General features: G+C 42.0%; 1 non-coding gene across 1 annotated transcript; it reads right to left on the bottom strand.

The window, feature by feature from the left end:
- Positions 1 to 1645: 1645 nt before the first annotated feature.
- LOC113833228 lies at positions 1646 to 1770 on the bottom strand. The gene has a single exon (XR_003480795.1). It is a non-coding gene; the product is annotated as a small nucleolar RNA SNORA44 (small nucleolar RNA).
- Positions 1771 to 7335: the final 5565 nt, after the last annotated feature.

Raw genomic sequence — 7335 nt, 5'->3', positions numbered from 1 at the left:
CAGATGCAAGGAGCTAAATGTCCTGCAGATGTGGAAGGGCCCAGTGTGTGCTCCAAATAGGCGGCAGCTTTATTTGTTTTACCCGTCTTCCAGAGCCGGGGCAGCACGTTTCTGAGGGCTTACATTTCTGGAATGACCACCACACTATGAACCCCGGTTTCCCAAATTCTGCCTTCATTGGCCTCTGTGGTACCTCAGCCCAGTATCATGTGGTGTAGCCCTGAGGCAGGTCTGACTAGCTCACCCACTTACTCTCCTGTCTCCTTTGTAGAGGGAGAGAGGAGGGATGGTCTGACATTCCCAGAGGGGATTTACTGAAAGATGAAAGAGATCAGAGCTCAGTACATCACAACCACTCGAGAGAGGAGCTGGGAATACAGATAGAGCCTGCAGACAAAGGAGGCAAGGCGTTTCCTTTTCCTAGGATGCATCTACCTTCCTGTCAGTTTAATGTTGATTCATCCCTGCTGGACAGGACATACTTCATGTTTAACTTTGGACAAGACACTGGTTTCAGAGTGTCTTGAACACAAGCTCCCATACCTCTCCAGTAGTCACTTTGAGCAACAGTTAGTTATGAGGATATTGAAATATTGAGAGGTGAGATGGCTCAGGGGTTAAAAATGCTTCCCACCAAGCCTGAGTTTGGTTCTTGAGACCTACACAATAGAAGGAAAGAACTGACTCCTACAAACTGTCCTCTGTCCTCCTCATATGCTCACACACAAATAAGCAAAATACAGTAACAATTTTAAAGACATGGCTATATGAGAAAAAGCCTCAGAACATTGATAAGGCACATAGAAGCAGGGAATCTTAAAGCCAGCCTCATGAATTCTCACAAGGCCTCTGTCAGTGTTGGTTATATACCTACATGGCTGTGTTTTTATTTTTATACAGTTCATCAGGTTAAAGTGCTTAATGCCAACTACTTTATATTGCTCTGAATTCCCCTGTCACATTTTCCTCCAGATAGGGTGGTATGCACTTGAGTTGAGGACATGTTTAGCTTGAGTAGAGTGGAACTCATTATATGGGTCACATAATTTTGTTGTAGAGTTGGTTGCTAGTTCATATTTATATGAATGGATCTCAGAAACTTTCTTACTGGCTACTTACCCAGTGATCTGGACAACCAAGATGTATCATCCTGAAACATGAATGTATCATCCTACAATGCCCAGCTCCAAAATTAGGATGATGATGCAGAGAAAGAAGACTTAAAATGCATAGCCAGAAACAGGTATGGAAAAGTTGTCTAGATCTTGTGACTCTTGAGTGTCTCAAAATTCTAACAAAAGCATTTCAATCTGGTGACAATCATACATTTGTGTGAATGATACAAGAATGTGCACTGTGGAAAGTTTCTTAAGCTATTGACTGTAAAAAGCAAATTTTGATTAACCACACTGAAGAGAAGAGACAAAATGTGCCTATTCTGCTTGCTCAGTGTGTCTCTATAGAACAGCTGTCATCTGTCAACTGTCAGACTCTGCAGGGTGGTTATATCTGTACATGACAGACAACTACTAAAAGCTTTGTACTGTTTTCCTGGACTTGTTAATGTTTGTGCTATTTGTCAGCTTCTTTCAAATTAATGATTTGCTGCAATTCTCTCTTTTTTAAATTTATTTTCTTTTGTAAAATATACAGGAAAACTGAGTGGCATCTACAGGCACTGTGCTGACCTGGGCTGTCCAAGTCCCTCCAGTTGGTATGTGGTTGGAGATCCCAGGGCCACAAACAGCCATAGACCCTGGAAACATGCTGATGATTTCTCTTTCTAACTAAATATTTACCCGACTTCCTCATATTAAAGTCTACATTTTGCATTGTTTATCTAAAGAAGACTCCTAGAGTTGAATGAATCTCAGACCCATATCCTCTGGATTTGCCCTGGTGCCATGTGGCTCTTACTTCCATCATTAGTCTTTGAGGCTGGCTCTGTTCATGCCATCTGACCTGAGACTTGCAGCCACTAAGTTCTACATGAATTTAAGCCAAGGTCTGCCTTAGGCTGGAGGAAGGTGGTTATCCTAACCCTCACTCATTCCCTGCCCGAGCAGAGGGTACGCAGAACCCTAAGGAGCTTTTTGCGCTTTATCTAAGATTCAAATGACTCCATTGACAACACCCCCTCTGTACTTGTGTGCCCCTTACCTGCCACCTGCCTCACAGTTGATAGATTCTTTTTTATTTATTTATTTTTTGGTTGCTTGAGACAGTATTTCTCTGTATAACAGTCCTGGCTATCCTGAAATTCACTTTGTAGACCAGGCTGGCCTCAAACTCACAGAGATTCTCCTGCCTCTGCCTCCCGAGTGTGCTGAGATTAAAAACACATGCCACCACACCTGGCCAGTTGATAGATCGTAAAGTTCGCACTGTCAGAGTTCTCTTTATTTCCTCAATATATGTTCTTATGAGTTTCTCTGGAAGTTCCCCCATCTTGTAATACTTCCAGGTGTTTACAGCTCGAGGACAGAAATAGGACAGCTGCTTCAAAGGGTCGGGGTTGAAGGATTTTTTGGCTACAGTGATTTAGGCATCTTTTAACTGAACTTCAAAACATACTTTCTCCAGGAAGCCAGGAGATTAATGGTAGGCCTCACAACCTCCATGCAATTCTCCTGTAGTCCGGTTTGCCATCAGGTACTCACTCCCACAAAGAATGTTTGCTGATGTTCTCATTTTTCTGAGAAGATAGGACCGGCAGGCAATGCCTTATAATCTTTGCTACATAAATGCACATTTTGATTTCAAAACAGTGTGCAGACCCAGCAGAATTTCAACCAGATAATGTCTGAAATGGAGGCAAGTTTTTTGTTTGTTTGTTTTTACTTCAATACAAGTTAGCATCTGTAATGTTGCCTTAAAAATGAAAAAAGAAATCAGTTAATTTTGTATCAAAACAGAACACCTCACTTCAGCCCTACAGGGACCTCCTGCTCTGGCTCCCCAGATTCCTGTGTATGGCTTCACCTCCTTAGGTGGAACAGCAGTGGATAGTGCTGCTTCCAATTCTGTAGCTGTAAAATTAGATGGTGTTATTTCTTTCCCAATGCAAAAGTCCCATGAGCCCCGAGAGTTAAATGATTAATGACTGAAAGCTCCTACACAAACATGAATACTTAATAAAAATAACCCTCTTTGCCCCAGTGATCGGCACCAATGACCTGATGCTAAGCCTTGATCCAGTCTTAAGACAGCTGAGATGAACCCTTCCCCTGCTGTGGACAATCTGGGCTGGTGTTCTTTGACTTCCTCCACCAACAAGTCTCCTGCTCCTGCTGAGATTCAGAGTTTATCCCCAGTAACATGAAATCAACTCTCTGTTTATGGAAGTCTCACAACAAGGGACCTCTGCAGTGTGGGCCATTGTGGGGTCAGTATAACTTTATCATCTCTTTTTCAAGGAACATGCCTGCTTGGCCTATACTACAAATTAGGAAGGTTGTGTGAGATCAAAACTTTTCATCAGATTTCCATTCAGTTTAGATCTTTCTGAGGAGAAGCCCCGCACAGCTGTGGAGAGCCTCCAGAGTGAGCGTGTTTCTCTCCTGACTGCTGTAACTGGAGTGTGCTTGGACAGAAATTCATCAGGAAATAGGTTTGGGCAAATTTTGAGTTTACTGTTGTTTACTGACTAAAACCCATTCTTCTCTTCAGGTAGAATACAGCCATGTGGAATGTCTGAGCTCAAATCTGACCCCTGAACAAATTTAAAACACCCCAGGTGGGTTATCAAACCAACTCCGACACACATTCAACAGTCTGGTCCTAAAGGACTTTCCTTTCCTTCTCTTTGAGCAGATGAACAGCCAAGGGAGTCCCTGCAGGAGAAAAGCATCACAAAGCTTCCTGTGTTCCATACAGTCCTGTGTGAATAGCTGGCCAGGTTTTCCAACCCCGAGCCAAGCAAGATGAGGCACGTGAGACTCTTACCCTAGCAGAACTGGATTTGAAATCCCAGCAGAACCAGCTAACAGCTCTGGGATCTTAAGTATCTTGTTATGTTTCCCTGTCATCTTTAAAATGGTTATTTAAAAAAGGTGAAAGAAGTGTTGACAGAAAAACATAAATGTGGGGAAGAGAACACTTGTATATTATTGGTAGGAAAGAAAGTTAGTTCAACTATTATGGAAAACTACAGGCATTCATCAAAAAAAAAAAACAAAGAATAAATTTATCATAAAATCCAGCAATCCCATTTCTGTACATTTGCTAGAAAGGGTTGAGACCACACATGGAAACCTGCCAATGAAGGATTGATTATTTGTGTACTACAAACTATAAAATATTAAAGACTTGAATATGGCTCAAGGGTTAAAAGAATAAATAATTAACATGTAAGTCTTTCCAAAACTACACTGTGATTCAACTGCATCTCCAGCAGTTGAATGGGCTTCTTTGGTGAAATCAATGAACTAGTCATAAAATTTACAGGAAAAGGCAAAGGCATTAGAATACTCCATAGCACTTTGGAAAAACAAAACAAAACTGAAGCACTCACACTGCTTGACTTCAAGACATTAAACAAAGAGGTTGTGTGGTACTGGTGTTGGGAAAGACAAAGAGATCCATGGAACAGAAGACAACCCAGAAAGAAAAAAACACACATGTGGTGAACTGGTTTGGACAAAGAGGCAAATACAATTAAGCAGAGAAAGAGCAGTCTTTCCATCATTGATATGTTAACAATTTACATTCATTTAAAAGATGTACTTCAATCTATAATGCAACATGTGCTAAAAATTACCTCAAAATGGAGTATACATATAAATGTAAAACCTAAAATTATAAACTTTGAAGATGTTGTTTGCTGGAACACTTGATCTGAGGTATAGGTATTGTGATACTGCAAATCTAAATACTCTGTAAGTGCCTGAAAAATGAAATGCTCACTGTTGTTACTGGTCTCACACCAATGTAGTTGAGGCCTGATAGGACAACATCACATACTACACAACTTAAACTCAATTTTTTAATTGACCTGCTAATATCCTTTTCTTGCTATTTATTTCAATACACATTTAGGGATGTGCACTGTATTCAGTTTTTGTGTATTTTTATTTCCTATTCTAGAACAGACACACCCACCCAAAATTTTCACTTTATGGCTTTAACATTTTGTCAAAAACCCATACTAGTGGTATTGAAGGACTCCCAACAATATGGATCTAATTAATTTCTCGTCTTCGGAGACAGGTTAAATATTTTGTGTCTACTACATAAGGGACAGTGTACATCTCCCATTGTATCATAACAGATATCCCCAGTGTCGACCCCACTGGCCATGCTGTTGAGACTTTGTGCTGAGGCATCTGCTCTTCTGTTGTGAGAAGTCTCTTTCCCTCTGTGATAACCTGTCTCAGTCTTCGAGTTCTGTCATGCCCAGGCAGCTAGCCAGCAATGTCCTTGGTTTGAACCAGTGATTTCACTGGTGTTGAAAAATGCTAAATTTGTGATTTTAACATTCACTTTACATACAACAACTGACATTCTTCTATAAAGGAGAGACTCTCCTCTCCTGATTTCCTTTATGGTATCAGCATGAGTGCACAGATCTTAAAAATAAATGTTTTTCTTAATGAATTACTATGTTCAGCATAATTATATAATTAGTGTGTTACATGTTATTCTTTGGGAGTCTCAAACTGTCCCAAACGTGACTCTCAAAGGCCTTCACACAAGACCAGACACAGCAGGGTTGAGGTATATAGGAACTCACTGAGACTATGATGCATGCACAAGAAAGACACAAATTCAAGCCAGAAAATCCCAGCATAGAGAAGAGGAAATGGGCACAAAGTCCCACCCCTAACCAAGAAGCTGCTTGCAACTGATACCTGATAGACAACGGAAGAATTCATTTTCTCCAACGGAGTGTGGTGTATCGACCACACTCCAAGGCAGGCTCATACTCAGGGATAGTTGAGGGTTTTTTTTGTTGTTGTTTGTTTGTTTTTATTTGTTTTGTTTTGTTTGTTTGTTTTTTAATTTTTACAAAATTATAATTTCGCATGTCAATCCCTTCTCCCTCTCCCCCCAACCCCCCACCAGCACCCTCCCCTCTGCCCCTCTGCTTCCCATAGAGGGTAGGGTACTCCACAGGGGCTCCCCAAATTCCACATCATCATCCTAGGACGGATCTAGGCCCTCCCCCATGTGTCCAGGCTGAGAGAGCATCCCTTCATGTGGGATGGGCTCTCAAAGTCCCTCCTTATACCAGGGAAAAATACTGATCCACTACCAGAGGCCCCATAGGGTGCCAAGGCCTCCTCCTTGACATCCACTTTCAGGGATCTGGATCAGTCCTGTGGTGGCTTCCCAGACAGCAGACTGGGAGCAGACTGGGAACGAGGGTGCTCCTCCTCGTTCCGGTCAGCTGTTTCTGTGGGTTTCACCAGCCTCGTCTTGACCCCCTTGATCTTCATTTCTCCCTCTCTGCAACTGGGTTCCAGAGTTCAGTTCAGTGTATAGCTGTGGGTGTCTGCCTCTGCTTCCATCAGCCACTGGATGAGCGCTCTAGGATGGCATATAAAGTAGTCATCAGTCTCATCATATGGGAAGGACATTTAAGGGTAACCTCTCCACCATTGCCTAGATTGCCAGGTGTCATTCTTGTAGATCTCTGGAAATCTCCCTAGTGCCAGATCTCTCCTTGCACCTATAATGGCTCCCTCTGTTATGGTATCTCTCATCTTGCTCTCCTCTATTCTTCCCCCAACTCAACCTTTCTGCTCCTCCATTTCCTCCTCTCCCCTCCTCTTCTCCTCCTCACATTCTACCAGCTCCCTCTCCCCTACCATCATGCTCTGAATTAGCTTAGGAGATCATGGCCCTTCCCATTCTGTGGGACCATGCATTTTTCACTTAGAGTCCTTCTTCTTTCCTAGTTCCTTTGGTGAAGAGGATGTAGGCTAGTAATCCTTTGTTCTATGTCTAAAATTCATATATGAGTAAGTACATACCATGTTTGTCTTTTTGTGACTGGGTTACCTCACTCGGGATGGTTTCTTCTAGTTCCATCCATTTGTCTGCAAATTTCAAGATTCTGTTGCTTTTTTCTGCTGAGTAGTACTCCATTGAATAAATGTACTGCATTTTCTCTATCCATTCTTCAATTGAGGGGCATATAGGTTGCTTCCAGGTTCTGGCTATTACGAACAATGCTGCTATGAACATAAGTCCAGCCACACTGAAGAGAAAGTGGGAGATACCCTTGAATGTATTGGTACAGGAGACTGCTTCCTGAACATAACACCAGTATCACAGACATTGAGATCTACAATTAATAAATGGGACCTTCTGAAACTGAGAAGCTTCTGTAAG

The sequence above is a fragment of the Cricetulus griseus genome (assembly GCF_003668045.3).
Source record: "Cricetulus griseus strain 17A/GY chromosome 1 unlocalized genomic scaffold, alternate assembly CriGri-PICRH-1.0 chr1_0, whole genome shotgun sequence".
NCBI lineage: Eukaryota > Metazoa > Chordata > Mammalia > Rodentia > Cricetidae > Cricetulus > Cricetulus griseus.
The sequence above is the reverse complement of the archived record's forward strand: the minus strand, read 5'-3'. Positions and strand labels throughout refer to the sequence as shown.